Genomic DNA, 12,500 nt, shown 5'->3' with positions numbered 1-12,500 from the left:
AACCTATCATGGAATAATCATTATCTGTGTTGTTAGTAGAGCCACCTAGTGTGCAGTGTACAGACTTCTCGATCTCTGCCATCTGGTGTGTGTTGTTTGCACTTTGGTTGATATTCTATATCAGATGCTTTCATGTAAGCAAACAAATCTGGATTTGTGCATTATTACACAGTTTTAAAATAAAGTACTTAAAACTGCAAGCTTATTTCTGTGTACTCCATTCTCATACATTAAATTTTAAATTAATTGTTTGATGCAGCTAACAAAAGATGATTAATAAAAATAACAATATTCTTCTTTGTATTTGTGTACTCCTGGGGGGCACATACAGTGCATCTGGGAAACCCCGAGCTAGTTAAATTACACCCTGTGAGGGCATGAATGTTCTAAATGAGACATGACAGACACATATAGATTTTCCAGTGTCTGAATGGCAGAACATTTTGTTATTCTGATTTTTGCAATGTCAGAACACCTTTAGGTCAGACAGATGTCACATTTATTTTCCATTAGTGTGAGTTTAAAAATGACACATGCAGCATTTATGCTGCTAATTTTCTTGGAATAACATTTAAGATCACTTCCAATATACTCTAAAGAGCTCACTATAAACTGTCCCATCTTCACCAAGTTGCAGCTTATTGAGTGACCCTAAATCTTCTGGCTTCCTGCCTGTGGCAGTGGAGAGGGTGTGGTATACTTAGTGATAAGGACAATGATTTGAAGAAGAGGCAAAAGAGCTAAAATAGGAGAAGGCCAATGTGGCTACATAGAACTGTGAGGTTAACGATTTGGGTAAAGATAAGGAATGCAAGGTAGAGAAGTAAGAGGCTGGGGAGGTGTAAAAGGCACAGTACAAAAAAAATAAAAAATAAAAAAAGTAAAAAAACAAACAACAACAAAAAAAAAACAAGCACAATGATGACCAATCAGGTAAGGGCAGATAATCAAAAGCAGAACTAGAGTTGTCTGAAGCAGTCCTGAAGGAGAAAAAAGGGCTTTTGTCGGTGTGTAACAGAAAGACAACTTCACAACCATTCAACTGATTATAAAGTTTGTTTCAGTATTTTGTTTTAGTTTCTCACCAATGGTTTTGTCAGCTGATAGCATTCCGAGTGCTGAAGGAAGGTTTTGTTGAAGAACTTGAGGGAATAGCAGAAGTGTGACCCCATGAAAAGAAAATCTTGTGAGCTCTGAATGATACGGTGCAACGCATGGACAACAATGATGCTTTAAAAACTGCAACCATTGAGTTAGCAAAATGCATTCTGGAGAGCTTAAAGTGCATTAGCCTGCCTGACCAAAGTTAGGAGCAGACATTATGGAAGATTAGAAAAAAAGCAAAGGTATTACAAAGAAAAGTAAGGAAGATGTGTTGTGTTAGGTTAGAGTTAGGACAGAATGGATAGAATAGTGCAGAGCATTTGTGTGTCTGGTAGTTAGTGCTGAAGACTGAAGCTCTGACTTGTTAATGAGCTACTCCCTGTGCCAAGGGTGCAGGGTTTGAATCTTACCACCTTCATTTACCTACTGTGTGACCCAGACCAAATCACTTAACTGGGTAGTGTGCTGGGGCAATTGGGAACTTGAGCCAGACTCCTTAGTGGTCTCTTGGACTGCATGCCTAGTAACTACCTATGGTCCTATAGAGAAGGACGAGTTAGAGAGGGAACTGTCTATATTTAGGAAGGATGAAACATGGAGCTAGATGTGCTTCTTCTCAGAGTCCCCAGGAATACAACCATTGTGCTGGCAGAACTCCAGATGGAGATCTTTAGGCGGATGACAGGGCATTGTGGGTACAAAAATCATGATCCATATCATAAAGAAAGTAACATCAGTATAACAGAAATAATGTCTACAAAAACAAAACAAATGCTTTTTTGTTAGTGTAAGCTACCTCTGCACAGCTTCAACACACCTTAATTAAATACTTTTTATAGTTATTCAACATGCCTAGAAAGCAAACACACTGCAGGAATGGAAAAATGTTCCACCTCCTCATCTGCTGCATTCCACTACTGACAGCAGTATAGTTAAACTATGCCTGCAGTTTGAAAAAATAAAAAGCAAACTTTTTGCTGCCACACAAGTCTCTGAAAGCCCACTGCACACAGGTTGCAACAGAAACAAAGCACTGCACTATAAAATGACACTTAAACAGTCACTTTCAGTGAACTTCAGTTTTCTAGTTTGACATTTGCAGACTTAAAAACAGTGCATCATGGTAAATGACGTTCCCACAAGAGATACGCATGAGAGAAAATCTACAAGAAGGATCCTCTTATATGTACCAGTAGATTCCAGGCACCCAGTATTACTGCTGCACAGGTTAAAACAGCACTGTCCAAGGCCAAGAATCCAGCTTCTATGGAACCTGACAATATCCCTGGCTGTGTTCTACATGAACTACAGAGTGAAGTGACACCTCACCTGTGTGCCCTGTTCAATCACAGCCTCACCTCAGGCTTTGTCCCTACCGAATGGCGCACTGCTACAGTCATCCTTCTCCACAAAGGAGGAGCGACTACAGACCCCGGGAATTATCACCCCCATTAGCTTAATGAATCTGATATGCAAAGCTATGGCAGCATCATCATGGACCTAATAAATAAGGATATAGGGAATCTTCAAACTCTGGATCCTACACAGTCTGGTTTTGTTAAGGGTAGATCATGCCTGCTCAACTTGGTCGATTTCTTTGAGTCAGTCACCAGAGCTGTGGATGAAGGCAAGGTGATTCATACAGCCTACCTTGATCTGGCCAAGGCCTTTGATACCATTCCCCACTCAGGAATCATAGAAAAACTCCCTAAGCTAGGCATCAACCCCTATATCACTAGGTGGGTTGTAAACCGGCTCACAGATAGAACCCACAGTGTGAAAGTAACTGACTCCAAGTCAGACTGCTGACCAGTCATGAGTGGAGTCCCACAGGGTTAGGTCTTGTGTCCTCTCCTGCTTGGTATCTACTTCTCAGAAGTCCAGGCCAACATGAAGGGACTGTGGCTGACAAAGTTCACAGACGATTGCAAGTTGGGAGTTATTATTAACTCCCCAAGTGATGTTGACATCCTACAGAAAGGCCTCAATGAGACCAACGACTGGTGTCAGAACCATGGCCTTAAGCTCAGTGCCAAAAAATGTGTCATCATCCCCCTTGGGAAAAACCCAGTTCCCTTGAATTACCACATTGATGGTAGTCCACTGAACACAGAAGGCATTATAAGAGATCTGGGAACACAGGTTGACAGCAACCTCTCTTTTGACCATCACGTTGCTACTGGGGTCAGAAAGTCCTTCTATGTGGCACATCTTATTACTAAGGGTTTTGCATCCAGGAAGAAAGAGGTCATTGTCTCCCTCTACTCTTCCCTCATTAGGCCAATCACTGAGTACAATGCCCCATTTAGCATATACCTCACTAGACACCTGCAACAACTGGAGAGGCTGCAAAAGTATCTCACAAAGAGAATCCTAGGCCTTAAACACTTGTCCTATATGGACAGACTCAAAAAACTCCAACTATTCTCTGTCTCATATCGCCTACTTAGAGGCAATCTCTGCTTGACTTACAAAGCCATGTCTGACCCAGCTCTGTTAGAAATGCTACATCTAAAGAAATCCCAATCCCTCCACACCACATGCTCCAAAGACCTCAACCTCATTACCACAATCAACAGAACGTGCTGGAGGTACAGGTTCATAACCCAGAGACTGCCCATGCTATGGAATAAACTTCCCATACATGTCAAACAGAGCACCGCACTTGCCCTCTTCAAGAGAAATCTTGATGAGTGGATGGAAAATAGAAAATTCACCCAGGGATCACTCCAGTGGCTCTACTTGACAGAGGCACTAGGAACTAAGGTTGGATGGTACGATGGCAGGATAATCATGTGAGCTAGGCTTGTAAAGGCTCCAGGGCCATTAGCCTAGTACACACCTATGTACCTATGTACTCTTCATTGTAAACAAAGAGCTATGCAAGAGATGCTGTGGAAACAAGGGGCCATCTCTTGTATAACTATGCGTATGATAACTACAAGTAAAATAAAAAAATAAAAAATAAATAAAATATCAAGTTCCATGGGACCAAAAAACATACCTGGCAGTTTTCTACAGAGAATTAAAGAAAAACAACCTATACCCATTTTAATCATTTTAAACAAAATGTTAGCATGTACATATATAGCAGGATACATTAGTGCCCATTCATAAATGGAGGGGGGCGGTCACATCATACTCAAACAATTTTCCACCTATCAGCTTGAGCACCATATTCTATGTCAAACTAAAATCATGCACACTGTTGTAATATAGCTTATCCAAAATGACAAGGAGAACTAATTCTGACAGCTATGGAACTATGTGGGTCTGATGAGCACACGTAATCTTTTATGAGTCTTATGACGTTATTTGAAGAAGTAACAGCTGTACTTCATTTAATTTTTAATTTTATTATTTGCTAATCAGGTAGATGAACTAATTCATGGACCCAAACTGACAATTCTAAATACAGCATGTACATATCTGTATGGACAATTTAGTGCAGCCAATTGAGCAGGATACGTCTGGGAGATGGGAGGAAACCAGAATAGCAGCTGAAACTCATGCCAACACAGAAAATGCATGCAATGATTGCTTATTAGAAAAAATCATACAGTTGGGAAAGCTAAACTATTGAGAAATTCTTCAGGATCATAGGGTCATAGGATGTTACTAGGCTAATGGCCCTGGGGCTCTTACAAGCCTAGCCAAGAGTTTATCCCCAAAAAGAAACCTCAGTCAGCACCTGTTGCCCCTGTCAGTGAGGGAGACAGGTGGAACTCCTGGGACAAATTTGTGGTTTCCCATCCACTTACCAAGGTTGCACTTGAAAAGGGTCAACAAGGTACTATATGTGATGTGTGTGGGAAGTCTATTCCAGAGACGGGGCAGCCTGTGGGAGACAAACCTGTCTCTCCAGCAGTTTTGTTGATGTTGCATATCAGATTCAGGCACTTCAAGTGGTTAATGCTTGAGGAGTTAGACTTATGGATATGGAAAATCTCTAGTAGGGCACAACTGAAATTGCCTTGCAGGTGAGACACAGATCATCTCTGAGCAATCTGTACGATACCAAGTAGACTGATAGTAATTTCAGCCTGTCCACATACGGCAGGCATTGGAGGCCATGGATTCTCTTTGTGAGGTATTTCTGTGCCCTTTCCAGTTGGTGCAGGTGTTTAGAAAGGTACATACCAAATGGGGCATTATACTCAATTATTGGCCTAATGAGGGAGGAGTACAGAGAGGTAATAACCTCCTTTTTTCTGGATGCAACCCTTTTACTTCTGAGATGAACCAATAAAAGGCTTTCCGGACCATTGCTGTGACATGATGGTCAAATGTGAGATTGTTATCAACCTGAGTACACAAGCCTCTCACCACAGGTTGTGTCTTTAGGGGGTTGCCGCTGATGTGATAATCAGTAGGGGTCATGTTTTTGCAGAATGGTATGATTATACATTTTTTTTGCATTTAGCTTGAGGCCATGACTTTGTCACCAGTCATTAGTTGCTGTGAGACCCTCTTTCAGTACCTTAACGTCATTTGGGGAGTTAGTGACAGCACCCAACTTACAGTAATCCACAAACTTGGTCAGCCACAGGCCTTTTGTTTGCCTAGACCTCTAAGAAGTAGATGCCAAACAGTAGGGGTCCCAGGACAGATCCCTGGGGAGCTCCACTATGTGACAGGTCTGCTATCAGAGGTGGAGGTGCCTATTTTGACCTTGAGGGTCCTGTTGAGGAACTTTTATAATATTCTGTTTCTTATTGGTTAGTAACAGGTGACCTATGGCCAGCCTATAAAGATTTGATCCTGTTAAAAAGTCTATACCTAAAATGCATCAGAGAGGGAGACAGGACCAAAACAGGGAATCTAGTACTAAAAATTAATATCAATAAAAGAAAAAAATATCTTAGATACATTACCCAATACCTCTGTAAATGATGCTGTAAACGTCTGCTTGCAATCAGAAATCACTGATTAACTTCCATCAACATTAATCTTGAAATGTTTAAGTAAAGCAGAAAATGTGAATGTGAGGTTACGGCAAATGAGCTGCTCAAAGGCAGCAGGTTATACGCTTGCCAGAAAACCTATAAATCAGGGATAATTGAATTGGAAAGCTAAACTTACTGGGACTGACTGTGAGACTTAGATCTCCAAATCCTCTCATAAGAAGGTATAAAAGGACTTACAGTGCATTTAAAATTTAACTTCTACTTTTCTGTTTGGGTCTAGAGGTAATCAAAGGCAACCCACTTAATACAGGACTATAAAGAGGAAAGTTTTGGTTATAGTGCAGTGCAGGTATAAACAAAATGACTGTAAACTGGTAAGTTAAGGAAAGGAAGAAGATATGTTGAATGACTACAAGAGTATGGATTAGTAAGGTGCATTAAATATAGGTTATGGTAATGGGAGGCATAAACCTTTCAGTTCTTTATCAGAAACAATCTGAATCTGTATGCATCCACTATGAATTGATAAATGTAACCAAGTTAACAAGCAAAAAGAGAATATATGTCTGTAGGTAAGTGCATATTATGGACATTTGTATGCGAGCTTAGTAAAATGCATAAATCGTTGCCAGATATTTTTCTATAGAAATGACAAAATGGTGGTATTAAATTTGGGTTTAGAGTAAAAAAAAATAAGTTAACAATAACAACAGTCACTTACCACAGTCAGCAGCTAATCTCTGGGAACGGATTTTATTTTTATGTTAGGTGTTAAAGCACTGTTATAATTTTTTTTTAGTGTTTTGGTACTGATTTTTAAGAATAAGAGTGATGTGCAGAGTTGTAGTAACTACAGAGGGATTAAACTGATCAGTCACAACATTAAGTTATGGGAAAGAGTAGTGGAAGCTAGGTTAAGAAGGGACGTGATGATTAGTGATCAGCAGTATAGGTTCATGCTGGGAAAGAGCACTACAGATGCGATGTTTGCTCTGAGAGTGTTGATGGAGAAGTACAGAGAAGGTCAGAAGGAGTTGCATTGTGTCTTTGTGGATTTAGAGAAAGCATATGACAGGGTGCCTTGAGAGGAGTTGTGGTATTGTATGAGGAAGTCGGGAGTGTCAGAGAAGTACGTAAGAGTGGTACAGGATATGTTCGAGTGTAGTGTGACAGTGGTGAGGGCTGCGGTGGGAGTGACGGATGCGTTTAAGGTGAAGGTGGGATTACATCAAGGATCAGCTCTGAGTCCTTTCTTATTTGCAATGGTGATGGACAGGTTGACAGACGAGATCAGACAGGAGTCCTCGTGGACTATGATGTTTGCAGATGACATTGTGATCTGTAGTGAGAGTAGGGAACATGTGGAGGACACCCTGAAGAGGTGGAGATATGCTCTACAGAGAAAAGGAATGAAGGTCAGCAGGACTAAGAGAGAATACATGTGTGTGAATGAGAGGGAGGACAGAGGAATGATGAAGATACAGGGAGTAGAGGTGGCAAAGGTGGATGAGTTTAAATACTTGGGATCAACAGTTCAGAGTAATGGTGAGTGTGGAAGAGAGGTGAAGAAGAGAGTACAGACAGGATGGAGTGGGTGGAGAAGAGTGTCAGGAGTGATCTGTGACAGAGTACCAGTAAGAGTGAAAAGGGAGGTCTACAAGAGGGTAGTGAGACCAACTATGTTGTTTGGGTTGGAGACGGTGGCACTGACAAAAAGGCAGGAGTCAGAGCTTGACATGGCAGAGATGAAGATGTTAAGATTTGCACTTGGTATGACGAGGGTGGACAGGATTAGGAATAAGTATATTAGAGGGTCAGCCCAGGTTGGAAGGTTTGGAGACAAAGCCAGAGAGGCACTATTACATTGGTTTGGACATGTGCTGAGGAGGGATGCAGAGTATATTGGGAAAAAGATGCTAAGGATGGAGCTGCCAGGTAACAGGAAAAGAGGAAGGCCTAAGATAAGGTTTATGGATGTGGTGAGAGAGGACATGCAGGTGGTTGGTGTGACAGAGCAAGATGCAGAGGATAGGAAGAAATGGAAACAGGTGATCTGCTGTGGAAGAAGGAGAAGAAGGAGAAGAAGAAGAAGAAGAAGACGAAGAAGAAGAAGAAGAAGAAGAAGAAGAAGGACAGTATTAAATACTGAATCATAACTCTGATGAATTTCGATATTCTTGTTTCAGCATACTGTTTTTATGAACTTATCTTATAAATTACGTACATAGTTTTTCCATTTGTAAAAAAGCAGTTTTACACAGTGAACAACAAAGTTCCTTTATAGCTCAATAAATATCATGCACCTAAAACTAAGTACATTTTGGAAGTATTTTGAAGAATTTTGTTTCACTGCAGGTTTGTGTTTGAAAATTGTCAGAGGTAAATGACTGCCTTTGCTAAATTAGCATCAAGTTCACAACCTGGACAATTGTCATTATTTTTGTCCCATAAATTAAGGACAGTCAGCTTACGATCCCATGCAGTTATGTTACTGTGCAGCTCAGTCCAACAAGCGATTTCATAAACATTTACAAACCCACATTATGGGATAGGAAACATTCCTACAATGGGGCCAGGCTAGGCCCAGGAGGAGCATGGAACCCCTGTTGTAGTAGGAAGCAGCAGCCCACAAAAAAATCACAAAATCTGATAGGCCAAAGAAGAGCCATAAAGACGACAGAGTGGACTATTGAGGATAAGAAAGAAATTATGTATTGTTACTATTATGTAAAAAGTCCTGAATTTCCAGACACAAGGTATACAAAAAGATTAATAGAGAAATTAGAGGAGAGAAAAATACTTCCACAAGAAAAACTTTCAGAAGTTTCAAATAAAAATGTGTGCTCATTGATACAAGAGATTTTTGAAAAACGGGATATAGACCAAGAAACTTTGATCTTTTTGGAACAAGACGGATCTGAAGAAGTGCGAAGATGTAAACAACAAAACCTAGAGATATTTGAAAAGTATAAAAAGAAATACAGACATGGGAAAGAAAGAGAGGTTTGATATGGTGCAATATTTATGCAAAGGAGAAAGCCAAATTAATCAACAAAAAGAAGGCAGCCCCAAAGATATTCAGAGAAATACAGGCAAAGGCATCCAGATATGGAAAATTTCACAATAAAAAATAATATCCCAAAGAGAAAATGCAAAAAAGAAGATTAGTAAAGTAGAAGTTAAATAAATAGAAGCTGAAGTTATGGAGTGCCTGCAAAGTGAAGGATTTGGTGTAGAAGGTCTAACACATGTTACATCACAGCATGATGGAGTCAGTCCCCAAAGTAAGGAGAAGCAGGAAGATCCTGAGTCATCTGAAGAAGAAATATGGACATGGGAAAGAAAGAGATTTAATAGGGTGCAATATTTATACAAGGAGAAAGCAAAAGTAACTAATACAAAAAGAGCACCATGAAAGATATTTGAAGAGAAATACAGGCAAAGGAATCTGGATATGGAAACCTTTACAATACAAAAAATAAGAAGACAAAGAGGAAAAGTAGAGAAAGATATTAGTAATGGAGAAGTCAAAGAAATAGAAACTGAGGTCATGGAGTACCTGTGAAGTGAAGGATTCAGTGTAGAAAATCTAATTCAGAAGCACTACAAAAGGATAGAACAATGGATATCCAATTTAAGGGGAAACCAGTGGAATGGGAAGAAACTGGTCAGGTGCCATATGAAGATATTTTGGACCCTTTCACAGGAAACCAGTATAAACGTTCACCTGAAGCTGGATGGTAAGGAAAGGAACAGGAAACTGTGGAAACTCTGACGCAGTCAATGCAGATGAGTGATAGGCCAGTGAGTTCCCATATGACACAACAACAGATGGCACAGGATGAAACTGAAGAGAATGTGCCACAGGAAGATGCTATAGAACTTTCTATAGAATGTCCGCAGGAAACGTAAAACAAAAAATGTGCCCTCAGTTTGGAAGAAAATGAGCTAAGAGAAGAGTTACTTGATTTAATAGAGGTAGCCAGACATATTAACATCAATGAAAGAAATAGACTGCAGAAGGTCAATAAAACCCAAAAACTCAGAAGTTTGATAAAACTAATACAATAATTAGGACTGTCCATAGAGATCCATGCGATATAACAGAAGTAAACAGGCTATATTACTGTGCAGCTAAATTAATAACTGATAAAGTTCTACCACAAGAACATGGGCTAGTGAGGGAAAGGAAGGGGAGAAAGCGAATAAAATCATAGAAGTATCGAACAGAGAAAACTGTAAAGCAGTTAAGACAAGAAGTGTCACTGTTAGAAGAGTAAAGAATAGGGAACAGATCAACAAAAATACTTAGAAAGATAGACGTGATAAAAGTAATGTGCCATATTAGAACAGACCAGGATCTATCATGCACTATCGCAAATAAGAAACAAAAAATTTCAGCACAGGTGAAAAAACTCAGAAGACACACACATAAATATAAAGGAAAAGTACAAAATAAGCAATTTATTGATGACCCAAAAAAGTTTTATGGAGAACTGGGAAACAAGGCAAAAGGAATTGAAAGACCAGCAAAAAAAAAAAGGAAGTAGATACATTTTGGAGAAGTATTTATGAAGATCCTGGGGAACATAACAAAGATGCTAAATGGACAGAGAAAGTAAAAGAAAGAATAAGAAGTTTAAATGTACATGATATGAAATGGGATGAAGTAACAGCCAGAGAGATTGAAACAAAGTTAAGAAAAAGACTCTGTTGGAAAATCCCAGGACAGATGCAGTACCTAATTTCTGGTTAAAAGTATTAACATCTTTGCAAGAAGATTTCGACATGAGTAAAAACTATTTATACGCGCACCCCAAACAGACACCGACCTGGTTAATAACAGAAAAAATTATGCTCCTACTTAAGAGTGAACATGCAAGCTACCCTAAAAATTATATACCAGTAACTTGCCTAAAGACGACGTATAAACCATACATGGGAATTGATGCCAACAGAGTCTATAGTCATTTAGAAGAAAACTCAATTATGGCAGCAGAACAAAAGGGCAATAAAAGAAAGTCATATGGCACAAATGATCATTTGTTGTTAAATAAAGTCACAGTGGAGAACTGTAAGAAAGGGAAGAATCTAAGTATGCCATGGATTGACTACAAAAAAGCATTTGATAGTATCCCACATTCATGGATAAAAGAGTGCTTAAAAATGTATAAGATACACCCTACACTGATTGACTACATTACAGTAACCATGAAACAGTGCAGACCAATTAAGCCATGATAAAGGACAAATTATTATTCCAGGGATAAAAATTCCATAGGGGATAATCCATAGTGACTTCTGTCACCACTGCTATTCTGTCATGCCCTTAATCTATTAAGCTGTCCCCTTAACAGCTTACGCCATGGATATAATTTGGCTCCTAGAAAACAATGAAGTGTAAAGACTTCTCATCTTCTCTTTTTTGATGACTTCAAACTGTATAGCTCATCAGATGAGGAACTGAAAGCACAGCTGCAAGTTGTCAAAACGTTTTCAAATGATATAAGAATGTCATTTGGTCTTGATAAATGTGCAAGGGCAACCTTTAAAGCAGGTAAACTGCAGCACCAAGAAAACATCAGTTTGGGACAAGAATGTTCATTGGGTCATAGTTTAGTTCTAAGCCAACTGCCCTTGCGAGCCATTTTAAGCCTACCCAATTATCCCTTGTGAGACTCAAACCTTGCACCTTGTGTTTGCAAGGCAAACACCTTAGCCATTAAGCCACCCTCTCAACCCCTGTGATATAAAAGAACTTGAGCAAGAATGAGTGTATAAATATTTAGGAATTGATGAAGTATCAACAATAAAACATGAACAAATGCGAATAAAACTTAGTAAGGAGTACATCTAGGAACAAAATCCAAGCTATAAACCAGTTTTCGCTTTCTGCCCCAACTTACAGTTTTGGAGTGATTGACTGGCCCTAAATCATGTTGGATAGATTAGATAGGAAAACAAGAAGGATGCTTCATGCTCACCAAATGGTTTATAAAAATCAGTGCATTCCAAGATTATATATTCTCTGTTCCAAAGGAGGGGTGAGCCTTCTTGAAATCGATTACATGTATAGATCTGCAATCGTGGGACTCCACACATATCTGCTGACCTCACAAGACCCAAATGTAGTGAATGTTTTGAAACATAAGGAAAATAAATCTAAGATGACTTCCCTGCTTAGGCTAGCAGAAGCATATCGGTGTCAAGCAGGGATGGAAATCAAACCACAAGTGGATAAAAACCAGGCAGCAACTAAATGTGTCAAAAAACAAAAGAAAGAATATAAGGTGAAGGACCAGAGGAGAAGGCAAGAAATGTGGAAAATGCATAAATATAGTTGCAAGTATAGAAAACTTCTGGAAGAACCTCATGTTGATCAGGAACAAACACAGGAATGGTTAAAGAGAGGCAAATTCAAATCAAGAGATGAAAGGTGAACATTGGCAGCCCAAGATAGTGGGCTGACATACACGTTGGTTTATAAAG

At 39.4% G+C, this 12,500-nt stretch overlaps 1 protein-coding gene across 1 annotated transcript in view; it reads right to left on the bottom strand.

Moving 5' to 3' along the window:
- The window catches only part of LOC122791315 (synaptotagmin-1-like), a 1,919,109-nt gene that overhangs the window by 586,309 nt on the left and 1,320,300 nt on the right, over positions 1–12,500 (bottom strand). The window lies entirely within an intron of this gene.

Source organism: Protopterus annectens, chromosome 17.part0 (assembly GCF_019279795.1).
Source record: "Protopterus annectens isolate FY-2018-M chromosome 17.part0, PAN1.0, whole genome shotgun sequence".
Lineage (NCBI taxonomy): Eukaryota > Metazoa > Chordata > Ceratodontiformes > Protopteridae > Protopterus > Protopterus annectens.
The sequence above is the reverse complement of the archived record's forward strand: the minus strand, read 5'-3'. Positions and strand labels throughout refer to the sequence as shown.